The sequence below is a fragment of the Typopeltis vanoorti genome, chromosome 14 (assembly GCF_054136105.1).
Source record: "Typopeltis vanoorti isolate ZY-2024b chromosome 14, IOZ_Tvanoo_1.0, whole genome shotgun sequence".
Lineage (NCBI taxonomy): Eukaryota > Metazoa > Arthropoda > Arachnida > Uropygi > Thelyphonidae > Typopeltis > Typopeltis vanoorti.
In genome coordinates, this window is record NC_143562.1 from 113,771,618 (window position 1) to 113,784,854 (window position 13,237).

Consider the following 13,237-nt stretch of genomic DNA (forward strand, 5'->3'; position numbering starts at 1 on the left):
CACCTTTGCAACGAGTCGTCCGGTATTGTACTACGTACTAGGATCACTTGCATTGGCTAACGCTAGTGTCGCCGATACTTTATAGTTTACTATATTCGGCAAGAAACTCTCTGATTCCAATCTTTGAGTTTCTTATTCGGTTTTAAAACTATGTGGGATTTAATATCCCCTTAATTTAAGTAAAAAAAAATCTGTTTAAGAATTTAGGGAATTCACTGAACAGTAAAATACAAAATGAATTTCAATTTACACAGAATAAAAATATTATAAAAGAAGTGAAATATTGAAATAACATCTAATTAAATAAATAACACAGAAATACAGAAAGAAAGTATATTTTCTAAAATGTCTTGTTTTTTATTACGTTTTTTATATATGTGTATCATTATGATATCCTAGCTGGCTCGTAAGATTGCCATTTTGTTTTGTCTACAGCCTGATCGGTTTCAAATCACCAGTTCTTGTCTGATCACTGAAGTTAAGCAAACCTGAGCCTAGTTAATACTTGGGAGGATGTCTACCTGGGAGCTGCTGGCATTAATTATTTAGCCTGCCCTACTAGCTCAGTTGGTAGAGCACGAGACTCTTAATCTTGGGGTCGTGAGTTCAAGCCCCACATTGGGTGTTTAGTTTTGTGGTGTGCAAGATAGGATGCGTGAGGAGTATTTGCCTGGAGGAACAATAGAAAGTGTGGCTATGGCAATTAAGAGGGGTGAAAGGGTGGATGAGATGATTGTGATGGTAGGAACGAATGACTTGAGAGGCAATGCAAATTGGGTGGTGACAGATATGAGATTCTTGCTTGAGGTTGTACACAAGAAAAATGCAGAGAGGAGAGATAGTGCACATGTTGCCTAGGTATGATAGTGACGAGCTGAGCACAAGAGCAGTAATATTGAATAAATAATAGCTAGAATGTGTCAGAAGAGAGGATTGGAATATGAGGATGCTTGGAGGCATTTGAGGACAGAAAGGAATTGTATGCGAGAGACAAATGAACAAATCGGTGTGTCAATGCAGGGAAACTAGAATACCCAGGGTGGATGGTAGTAGGGGCGGCCTCTTGTGGGAATGGGTACTTGGGAAAAGGGAGACAACATCAGGTTGTCTATGTAATGCTAGGTATAGAAACAGTGGCATTTTTATGCTTTATACTAATGCCAGGAGTATCCAGAATAAAGGAGAGGAATTGGTGGCGCTGATAACATCAGCCTGGCATAAGATTATTGGGATCACTGAGATGTGGTTGACAGAAGAGGATATAATAACAGGAATAGAAATAGCAGGATACAGCATTATTAGCAGGATAGGAATAGAAAGCGTGGTGGTAGAGTACTGCTTATGATAAGTGACGACCTATGTCCTCTAAGAGTGGAAGCTTTGGAAGGCAGTGATACTAATGATTTTGAAAGCATATGGTGTGTGAGGTAGAGGTGGGCAAGACAGGATATTTAGTGGGGTGTTGCTACAAACCAACGAGCACAGAGGGTGGGGACCAGGAGATGTTTAGACAGTTGAGTTTGGTAAGTGTAAGAAGAATGATTGTTATGGGAGATTTTAACTACAGCAGTATAAATTGGGGAGAGGAAGATGCATGTAGCAATAAGGGAATGGAATTTCTAGAATTCTTGACGGACAAATGTCTTAGGCAACATGTAATAGAGGGAACAAGAGGTTCAAGAGTTTTGGATTTGGTCATAGCATCAGAAGAGTTGATAAAAACTGAGATGACATCTCTCCCACCAGTTGGAGAGAGTGACCATGTGGTTTTCACTTGGAAGATGAATAGACATGCAGGCATATCAAAGAAACGGGAACATATGTGGAATTATAAGGCAGTGATTATAATAGTCATAGATATCAACTTGGGGAAGTTTCATGGAGGGAGGAATTGGAAGGCCAGGATATCATTAGTGCTTGGGAAATTGTGAAGGGATATTTGTTAGCAGCAATAGTAAGCTCTATTCCACAAGTGAAGAAGAGGACACAATTTGGTGTAAAGTGGATGACAAACAATATTAAACAGGAACTGCATGCGAAAAATAGGCTACGGAAGAGATATAAGGAGACAGGTGAAGAGCAGATGCATGAAGAATATAAAACACAGGCCAGGAGATTGACTAGTATGGTAAGGAAGGTGAAACTGGAATATGAGAAGAGATTGGCCCTAAGATCCAAAGGAAATCCTATGGAATTTTTTAGCTATGTGGCCAGTAGGAGGAGAAATGATTGTGGAAGAATGACATTGTGGGGTAGAAATGGGAATAGAGTGAACAATGCAGAGGATATAGTGGAATTGTTCAATGAACACTTTATTGGGGTATTTTATCCTGGAGGAGTAAATTTTAATACTAGAGGGATAGGACAAGTTTGAGGTTTAGAGGTGCAGGAGGAGAGCGTGTTCCAAATATTGAGTACTCTGGATGTCAGTAAAGCTGTGGGACTGGATGATATTTCACCATGAGTTTTGAGAGAATGTGCTAAAGAATTGACAGCTCCTTTGACCTGGGTTTGCAATGAAAGTCTTGCTATGACAAATTGTTGTTTTCTTTTCTTTTTCCATTTAATCCTGTGTGATGGTATCTCCAGAGCATTTTCTGCGAACCTTGACTGGCTTACTGATAACACCAAATATATTTTTTGTGTTCTTTGAGGCAGATGTTACAAAGTAGGTTAAAGTGGCAAGCACATGGCATGTTGCACTCCAGAATGTGTAAGTAGATGAAGTCTTAGAGATTGATTGAAGGTTGCTAGTTGGAGGTATGGTTTAGATGTGACACAGATAATATTTATGGACAACTTTAGCTCTTGTCTCATTTGTTTCCGAGATGTTTGTCATGTGTGGGAGAGATGGTGGGGCATGCAGTGTTTTGTCTGTTTTTTATGGGTTGTAGCCATTCGCTAAAAATAGGTGTGGCAAAGATGACAGTTCTGTGGAGAGCTACATCATTTGAATAAATAGCTCTGTGTATTATATAAGTGGTTTGAGAATTTCATATTGTTAGTATGGATGATGGCTTTAGAAAGATATCTAACATGTTGGTGCCAGTGGGTGATAACATGAAAGTTGATACAGGTCTGAGAGACTATTTTTAGAATTGGCATTACTGATGAAATACTAGGCAATTTGATGGTTATTGCTGCATTAGTTTGTCAAAGATGTTGATGAGTGTCTTTCCAAGATCACATGTAACCTGAATTCATCATCTTTTATCCCCCCTCCACCCTTCAGGGATGCCATTATATATCATTAGTTCCTTTATAGTTTTTTTGTGATAATCCCACAAATAAGCAGTTTTCCAACTTAGAGTACATCAGTAACTGTGGATGCATAAGAAGGAACAAACTTGTTCTCATTTAGTTATGAAGAGCTGTGGGTTGTATTTTTTGGGAAACACTGGTTATGAATTACTTGGAGCTTTCTTTCTGTTGAATCAATTTGATAGAGAAAATCCCTTGAGAGTGATAAAATGCTATTCAAAACAATCACTGTAGTTCCCAAGGTTTAAGAATTGTTTAACCATGCTACCGATTAAGATGTCTATAGACATCAAGGTTATCATGGATGCGAAGTGCGTATTAAAATTGTAATACCATTGATATTACATTGAAATTATATGATGGATACAAAGCGTATGAGGATGCATTTTTGATCCATAATGGCCGGTAAGGTGGTTAATGGAGAGGGAAGTGCAAGGGACAGAAAAAAAAAAGTGGCTGAAGTTGTCCAGAATTTTGTGCACTGATTCATTGATTCTTTGTTTTTGTGACATCCAGTCTGCAACTGTGGCACTTCACAGGCTCTGTTTGATTATGGATTGGTGGTGTCTGTGGTAGTGAGATCTCAAAACTGTCTGACATTGCTGGACTTTATTGCTCAAAAATACAGGAGAATGTTTTTTGGATTCCTCAGTGTACTTGCAGATTTTTCTGGAGTTCTTCAGTCCCTTAGGACTTCTTGTTGTGCTTTCATTTGTGTTGAGGTTTGCTGAAGGAAAGCACTTAAAAAAGTTTGAATTATTTCTGTATTTGCATATTATATTAGCAAGTTAATAAGTTATTTAATTTGTATCTTCTGTATTATTTATGCTAAGAAGCACTGCTATAAATAATTACTAACCCTTTGTACTTTTATTACAGCTATTCAGAGATGTAACTGCATGTAAAGCATGGCAGTTCGTAAATTTTTTTTTATATAATCGGTGCAGTTTATAGAGGAAAGACTACGGGTCTGAATTGGAGATTTTATCATCTCTAAAGCTACAGCAGCTGAGAAATTTGAAAAAAAAGTGTAAAATTATCAGGAAAAAATTTGAAGTTCTCCAACATCTAAAATCATTCTTCCAACAGCCATGATGAGATTGAGTAGTGGTAGAAGTGAATTTATTGTCATGGCTACTTACAAAAGAAGCAGTTCATGTTTGTAGTCTAGGTCATAAATTTACCATCACTCCTAGACCTATTCTGAAAAACATGATTAACATTGAACGTAGGATCTGCAATCTGCTATCCATGGCAGCTAACAGTAATTATTTGGATTTTATCAGACCAGTTACACCCAAACCACCAACAGTAACATTCCATAAAAAAACAGCAGCTGTAAAAAAACTTATACAAACAACAACAATGAAGTTTAACCAAAATTGATAAAGGTAATGCTGTCATAATGGATCAAACAAAAGTAGCTGTCATAATGAATCAAACAGTATACATCAGAAAATTGAACAATATCCTTTTATCAAGTTATCAATCAAGTTCATCCATTTATCAAAAGAAATATGTGTATAAATTATTTTAAAAAGTTGCATCTTAGCCCAAAGAAATTACTAAAACTAAAACCATCCCAGATATATGGGGCCCCAAAATTTAACAAAATTCCAGTACTCCTCTTCATCCAGTGGTTGATTTGCATATAAAGCCTAACTTACAAACTTACTGTAGTTAGCAAAATCAGTTTCAGCCTTTATTGGCAACTCTTCCTTCTGCGTTAAAAATTCTATTCACTTCAAAACTTCAATAAATAAAATCTCTTTATAAAAAAATTCAATGCACATGATCAGCTTTATTAAAACTATTTACCAGTGGGTCACTAACAGAGAGCCCCCTCCCCCATTTGACCTTAAACTACATTTTCCCTCTGACATGTTTGAATTAATTTTTCATGAAAATTATTTTTCATGGATAGGAAAAATATATCAAAAACAACAATCAGATGGGACTACAATGGTTCTTCCCCCCCCACCCATTGCTATATGGAACATCCTGAAAATCAAATGCTGAGTACCAATCACTATACACAAACCATTCTGGCTGTGCTATGTAGGTGATGCTTTTGCTGTTTGGCCCTATTGATCAGACACATTTGATACATATTTAGTGCAGTTGGTTCAAATAGCAAAAACAGTACCAACATCCAAAAATACACAACAGTCTTCCTTTTTTAGTCAGACTAGTTATTATTATCATTACTAACATCTTATCTGCCTGGAGTCCAAGGACTCATCACGATGAGGCTGTACTCTCTCTCTCATGCCAAAAACCCATTAAGTTTCTACACTTGCCAATCACTCCAAGCAAAGAACCTGCTTTGCACTTTCTTGCTCACACCCTGATTATACTGCTTCCATGGATGGCCTCTAGTTTTATTCTTGCCTCCCTCTACTCTATGAAATATCTTCTCCAATTTAATCTGATAACAACCCCTCACCAACTTATATGTCTTGATCATATCCCCTCTTCTATTCACAAGGCTCTGTAAATTGCATTCCAACAATTTCTCCTCATATCTAACATTCCATATACTAACTTAGTAAAACTTCTCTGAACCTTCTTTAATACATTCCCCTGAAAAAAAACAAGTGACCAAATCTGTGCGCAGCAGTCCATGAAGCTTTATACAAGGGAACCATAACCTCTTTGCTTTTTCATGTCAGTAGTGTGATGCCTAAACTTCAAGTATCTGTCCACCATCACTCCCAGATCAATCATCTCCTTCACTTCCCCTAAACTTTCTCCATCTGTTGTATACTCTGAATCCCAACCTTGGCTACTAGATTTCAAGACCTTGCACTCTGCAACTTTAAATAGATAGCTCCACTCATTTGCCCATGTATGTACACAGTCTATTCAGATCCTCCTGCAAGTCCACAACATCTGTTCTACTTCTCATAGCCCTTCCCAACTCTTCATCAGTGAACAGCTGCACATTACCGGTTAAGCTGGTCCCAATATCATTAATGTACAAGTTAAACAATAATGGTTCCAAAACAGATTCCTGTGGCACTCCACTAGTGACCTTTTTCTTTTGAGATACCACTCCACCATAATAACCTTCTGATTCCTGTAGGACAGCCAATCAGCTATCCAACTTACTATCTGTTATATAATCCCACCTGTTTCAGTTCAGCCACTAGCTTGTGATATGAAAGTTTATCAGAGGCCTTGGAAAAATCCAATTATGCATTTCCTTAATCATGTGAATTTGCCACCTTGTTGTAATACGAAAACAGATTGATGAAACATGACTTCCCCCCCCCCCCTAACAAATGCATACTAACCATCATAAAGAATACTGCTATTATAATCCACATCTGAATTCTAGTCCTCGCCAACTTTTCTAATACCTTGAGAACAATCCCAGACACAGATTGGCCTATAATTTGTAGTCTTATCCCCCCCCCCTTTGTGAAGTGGAATAATTTTTCCCACCTTCCATTCCTTTAGGACTCATCATGTTGTAAGACTCTTGTTAAATAGTTGTGCCAAAAGCACCCTCCAACTTTTCTATAGAGCATTCTTCTTTCAAGACACGTGGAGATGTATGGTCAAATCCTATTGCCTTATTAATTCTGGTTGACCTAATTCCTCATATACTTTTTGCCCATTCACCATCAATCCCTCCTCTGCTATATATCCTGTACTCCAGCTTCTCCTGATGAGGATGAAATACATTGATAAACTGATAATTGAATAATTCAACAATATCCTCTGCAATGGTTACCAATCTGCCAGTGTCATCAACTAACATCATCCTCCCATAATAATTTTTCCTTCTACTTGCCACATATCAAAAGAACTCACTAGGATATTTCTTAGCTTGATTGGATAACTTCTTCTCAATTACACGCAATTTACAGACAAAAATTACTAGTTGTGGTGGTGTTGGAGGTGGGCGGTAGATGGCGTTGATTCGTAGTGGAGGTAAGGTGTAGAGACAGTTGAAGATGTCCTCCCGTGATGAGTCTTCGGACTCCTTGGAGGTATCAGGAATAATAATAATAATAATAATACTTTTGCTGCCTTTACCAACCGAGCTACCTTTCTGGCCTGCTCTTTGTACTCTTCATGTAATTGATCATTATCAGTATTCATCTTGTGTTGTCTCCACAGTACCCTCTTCCATATTTAATGGTTAGTCTCCTCGTTCATCAATTTTACTTTTACCTTATTTAGTCTTTTCACCTTTGGAATATACTCAGACATTGCTGCTGTTCAATAGCTCTTGATCAATCCATGCAACGTCTATATCCTTCTCATTCAACTCCTCTTCCCATACTATGGATTCCATTTGTCTCCTAAGCTTTCCATAATCACTAGCCTTGTAGTTCCATTTTATTCCTATAGTCACATGAGAACTCCTTTATAGAAGTTCTCATGTGACTGGCTGCAACCCAAGTGATCCCTTCATGGTCACTCTTGCCAACAGGGGAACAGACACTCCATTCACAATTACATCCTCTGATGATATAACCAGATCTGAGACTCTTAACCCGCATGTGTCCTCTCTTATGTACTGTCTCAGTTTGCTATCCATTAAGAACTTGAGAAATTAATTCTTATTCCCTGATGCTGTCTCTTTGTTCCAGTCAGTAGTTGAAATCACTCATGATGATCACCTTTTGCTTGTTCACCAAGCCAAGTTGCCTATACATTGCTTTGTTTCCACCTTTGACCTGTAGCAACACCCCACCAAATATTTTATTCTATCAACTTCCACTTCACACCATACTGCTTCAAAACCACTGCCACTTTTTTCACCTTGTATCCCAACCTTGCATGGACATAATCTTCCTACTATCATCAGTAGCATTTCCCCTTCCTTCTGGCCTTTTTTATCTTTACGAAAAACATATCCATCCATTTTTGTTCCTGTCAAGTGTTACTCATCCAACTGTGTTTCACTTATTCCAACTATTTTCAAGTGCATAAACTCAGTCAATCCAGCAATTTCATCTCCCTTATTTCTCAAATGATTGGCATTTGTAAATAAACATAATTCATTTCTTGGTCTGTAATTAGTCCTACCCGTGCTGTCCCCATCTCTGACTTCTTACTTGCTTCTGCCTGCTCATCTACTGCCCCACATACCCCTCCCCCTCATTATCCAATCTCCATATTCCTGACCATTCCATTCCTGTGCTGACCATCCACATATGTGCATTCATTATTACTTTCAGAATCCACTCTCATTAAACTGTGTCTTGCTTCCCCACCCCATTTCCTTGTCCAACTTGCATTGTCTTTTAGATTCATTATTCTTTTCTGTTTGAAGAAACCCACATACACTGGAAAGTTCTTACATATGACATTGAGAGAAACTCTGCAACCCTCTCAAGTGATAGTAATAAACTCTGGCTACTAGAAGTTTCCTCACTACCAGGCAGTCATCCCTGCTCCCACAAATGCTAATACTTTAGCATTTGTGGGAGGGGGGATGACTTTTATATTTTTTTGACTGTGTTCCATTATTTAGTTGTACCGAAGATGCCCTTGATATTAATGTGAAAATTTTACATCTATTAAATGTTTATCCAAGTGAGTCATTGGTCTCTAATTTTTTGTGACTAAAGTCAACTTTTAACTTTAGATGAAGCTAAAGTAATGCCATCTGAGTCTGTCTGAGAGAGGCAGGAGCACAGATGGGCAATAGTAGTACCTAACAGTGGTTGAAGAATGATCACCATTGGCAGAGGAGGTGAATTTTCTACATTTAGTACTTTCATAGTCAGACAGCCCTGTTAATAATAGTTTCCTAAGTCTTGCAGGCTTCTGTGTAGGCAGTGAATGCAGCTGGAGTTTTTATCTCAAGCCACTTACGATAAGCAGTTTTCTTTTCTTTTCTTGGACTGCCCCAGTACATTTCATGGAAAACCATGGCTTGGATATAGGTTGGGAATTTTGAAAATAGTTAGGAATGAAGGCCTTTATTCCAACATGGGTGATTTCTGTAACAAGATCACAAGTATCTGAATGTGGCCAGAAGAGAAGCAGTAATCTCAACATGAAAATGAAGATTGGAAGTCTCAGAGATCTTTCCATTGGTATTGTTATAGTGCCCAAGTACATGAGGTTGTGAATGGCTGAGGAGAGGGTATTTCATTAGAGATGAAACTGGCTGGTGATCTGAATTACCAAGAGGAGCAGTCATCTTAACAATCTAAGAATTAATTAAGAATTAAATAGGAAGGAGAATTAATAATGAGTAGAGAGGATTGTTAGGAATTCTGATAGAGATGAACAATTTGCTTTAGGTCATTGCTTATAGGAAATGCCTCCACTTCTCTTCCAGTATGATCAGTGGAACTGGAAAATGGGAGCCAGTTAGTGTTGTTCACATTTTAGTTGCCAAGGAAGATGATTTTACTGTTAAGGAAATTGGATTATAATCATGCTTCAAGGAGGATACTGTTTTAAGGAAGTCAAAATGGAGAGATTCAAGATTAGACATCCTCTGCAAGGAATATCAGATTGCACAAATACCACCTTGTGATGGAAGAGATCACACGGGCCATACTTTTGACATAAGCTATGGTTGGTGTGGAGAGATTTAAGATTTGGTCAAAAATAGAAAATCAGGTTTGGATGTTTGCAGGTGATGGTGCACATAATTTAGATTGGGGTTTATATCATGAATGCCAGTGAAGTGAATGAGGAAGAATTTTTAGTAAGATTAAGAAAAAAAAATTTTTTTTTTTTTGGAATTTTTTGAGTGAGTTGTTTGTTTTAGCTGTAGTGACACTATTTTTAGGTTTACTATCATGTTACTATTTCAGATATAAAGAGTCCAATTAGAGTGCAGGTGAACATACTGTAGGAGGATATAGACTTTTGACTATTCTGTCCATACAGAGATCATCTAGACTTCATGCCATAACATGGCCTCTAACAGTGTTCCTTGCATAACATTATGCAGCCACTCTCTAGGCATGACTTGTCATTAAGATTATTGCTATCTGATCAGGAAGTTTCCCATTTTTATCTAGTTCATCTCTACAATATTGGCCAGCCTGCAAAATTGCTTAACTGCTCCATATTTGAAGATGGAGGAAGTTCTGGATCTCTATGGTATGTTTGGCATACCTTGGAGGACAGTTGGGGCTTAGACAGAAACTAGAATCCCTGCTCTGGGAACCAAACATAGCAACAACATTTCAAGCCTCCAGTCAGCAAAGTGGTGGTGATGTTTTATTGGGTAGTAAAAATCATCTACCACCTAGTATGTCTAGTTGGCATTTCCTCCAAATTAAGGTATGGTTTTACAGTGAGAATATTTACTGTATTGACAGAACCCTTTGTTGGAAACAGGCCACACATCTCAAGAAGATGAAGAGTTGACTTTATTGGGAGAAGCTGTATATTGCACATCACTGTGTTAAGATAATTAAATATCTTAACATGATTTTCTTTATAGAAAATAGTATTGTAATTTTAGGTAATTTAAAATGAAATAAAAGATGTATAAAAATATTATGTTGATAAAAGTATGTTAAAATTATATTTTACTGCAAGAAGAATACAGCATCAGTGTTTGTAGTTTCACTACTAGTGGTTGAGTAGCAATGGTGTTAAGCCTAACCATGCCACATGGTTCAAGTCATGATGGAAACAGCCTATCATTCAGCAGCATGAAGAATCAGCAGAATGTACATACCTTTCTATGCTGTTGGAATTAAAATAGCTATAGATGTTTTTTATACTCTGTGCAATATTTCATTCCATGTACGTTGAAATAATCAAGTGGAAAAGAAATTTAATCGCATTGCAAATAAACATTATGCATTATGCTTAAACATTATGCTTAAACTTCTCTTGCTGTTTGTGATACCTGGTTGTCATGACATCATTTTGCACAGCTGAAATTGAGAGAATACAGCACATACTCAACTGTGATATAAAAATGAACAGCTGATGTATATGAGGGAGAGAAAGTGAAAGAGAGAAGATATATTTTTACATGGGGAGAGAAAATTAAAAACAAAAAAAATTAGAAATATAAAAAATTGGAGTGGATGGAAGAATATAAGGAAAAGCTGGAAATAATTCCCTTTAAGAAATATGGGAAAATATACGGAATGAATGGCTTGGATTTCCTTATGTTCAAGTTCCTATTGAGAAGTTTATATATATTCACTGTTGTGATTTTTGGTATTTTGAGTGAAGATTGGATGAAAAGCTATTCATTGTTCGTGTGGAACTGACAGTTATGAAATATAAATGCTGGAAAGTTCTATGAACATTGTTTTCTCTTTCAGTACTGCATAGCTGAGTTTCATGAAAAAAACTGTTAATGTTTTGATACTTGTTTTAAGTAGTAATAACTGAATATGTTAGAAGTAAGGTGTGTATTGCATTCACAAGTATAACTTGTCATTTTCTTGTGTAATTGTCAGTTCCACACGAACAATGAATAGCTTTTCATCCAATCTTCACTCAAAATAATTGACCAGAAACTTGTGTTCTGTTTTTCCAGAGTAATGTTTGTGAAGATTTTTGTGTATGTCTATTTGAATCTCTGATAAAATATGTTAACTTCTGCCTTTGCAGATGTCTTCTATTTTATGCCAGAAGATCCAACATTTTATGGTTATGAATGTGTGTGAGTGAGTAAAATGGTCACAACTGTATTAACATTAACAAAGGTGATATACTTGTTTTGATACTTGTTTTAAGTAGTAATAACTGAATATGTTAGACGTAAGGTGTGTATCGCATTCACAAGTATAACTTGTCATTTTCTTGTGTAATTGTGTGCAAGAAAATTTGTTGCTGCTGTTTCCTGTTGATGAGAAATTCATGTTCTGTTTTTCCAGAGTAATGTTTGCAAAGATTTTTGTGTATGTCTATTTGAATCTCTGATAAAATATGTTAACTTCTGCCTTTGCAGATGTCTTCTATTTTATGCCAGAAGATCCAGCATTTTATGGTTATGAATGTGTGTGAGTGAGTAAAATGGTCACAACTGTATTAACATTAACAAAGGTGATATACATCATTCACTTCACACAAGCACTGGAAGCACTGGCTTCCAGTGCTTGTGTGAAGGTTTATTATTATTCAGGCCTCCATTGAGTCAAAAGACTCATTGCGGGAGGTCCTTCCTAGGAAACACAAAGTCTATCAAGACTCATCGTGGGAGGTCTCTCCTAGAAAACACAAAGTCTACCATACTACTCCTTAAACTCATTGACCGTTCCCGCTCTCACCACTCCATCAGGAATGCACTCCACGGCTCAACTCCCCCCCCCCATGCAAAGAAACCACTCCTCACCCCCCTTGCTCACAATTTCCTTTCGTAATAACTCCCCAGTGTCAACCCTGTAACCACCTCTCAACAGCTTAAAAGTCTCAATCATATCACCTCTCCTTCTTCTATTCACCAAACTCTGCAGTCCACTTTCCCTCAGCCGATCCTCATAACCAACATTGCACAGTTCCGAAACCATTCCCGTTATCCACCTCTGTACCCTATTCCACAGTTAATTTATCCCCTTCAAATTCTGGGGACCAGATCTGTGAACAATAGTCTAAGTGTGGTCTGATCAGAGTCTTATACATCGGAATGATAACTCCTTTAATCTCTACCGGCCAGTGTCCTTCTCATTATTGCAGCAATCCTCTGTGCCACCTCCACCACCTTGCAATATGTCCTCCAAATCAATCATCAACCCCCTTTTTTCTTTTTTTTTAATGAACAATTCTTTTTATTCCTTATGTATTTTATACAATTATATTTAATTTTTTAGTGGCATAAAATGATTTTAAAATTATCAGATGCTGTGCAGAATAAATTTAATTGGAAATTTAATTTATGTGTGGAGCAGAAGTTAGTTTCTTGCAGCATAAGTATTGCTGGCCAGTAGGCAAGTTTTGCTGTAAGACGAGCCTGTTTTGCATTGGGTGTGGCACATCCACTTACATTTAATAAAAGGTTATTGGAGTGCTCATGATGTACAGGTTT

At 37.2% G+C, this 13,237-nt stretch overlaps 1 protein-coding gene and 1 non-coding gene across 9 annotated transcripts in view; both read left to right on the top strand.

The window, feature by feature from the left end:
- The window catches only part of LOC150099845 (queuosine-tRNA galactosyltransferase-like), a 529,602-nt gene that overhangs the window by 168,363 nt on the left and 348,002 nt on the right, over positions 1-13,237 (top strand). The window lies entirely within an intron of this gene.
- TRNAK-CUU (transfer RNA lysine (anticodon CUU)) lies at positions 553-625 on the top strand. The gene has a single exon. It is a non-coding gene; the product is annotated as a tRNA-Lys (tRNA).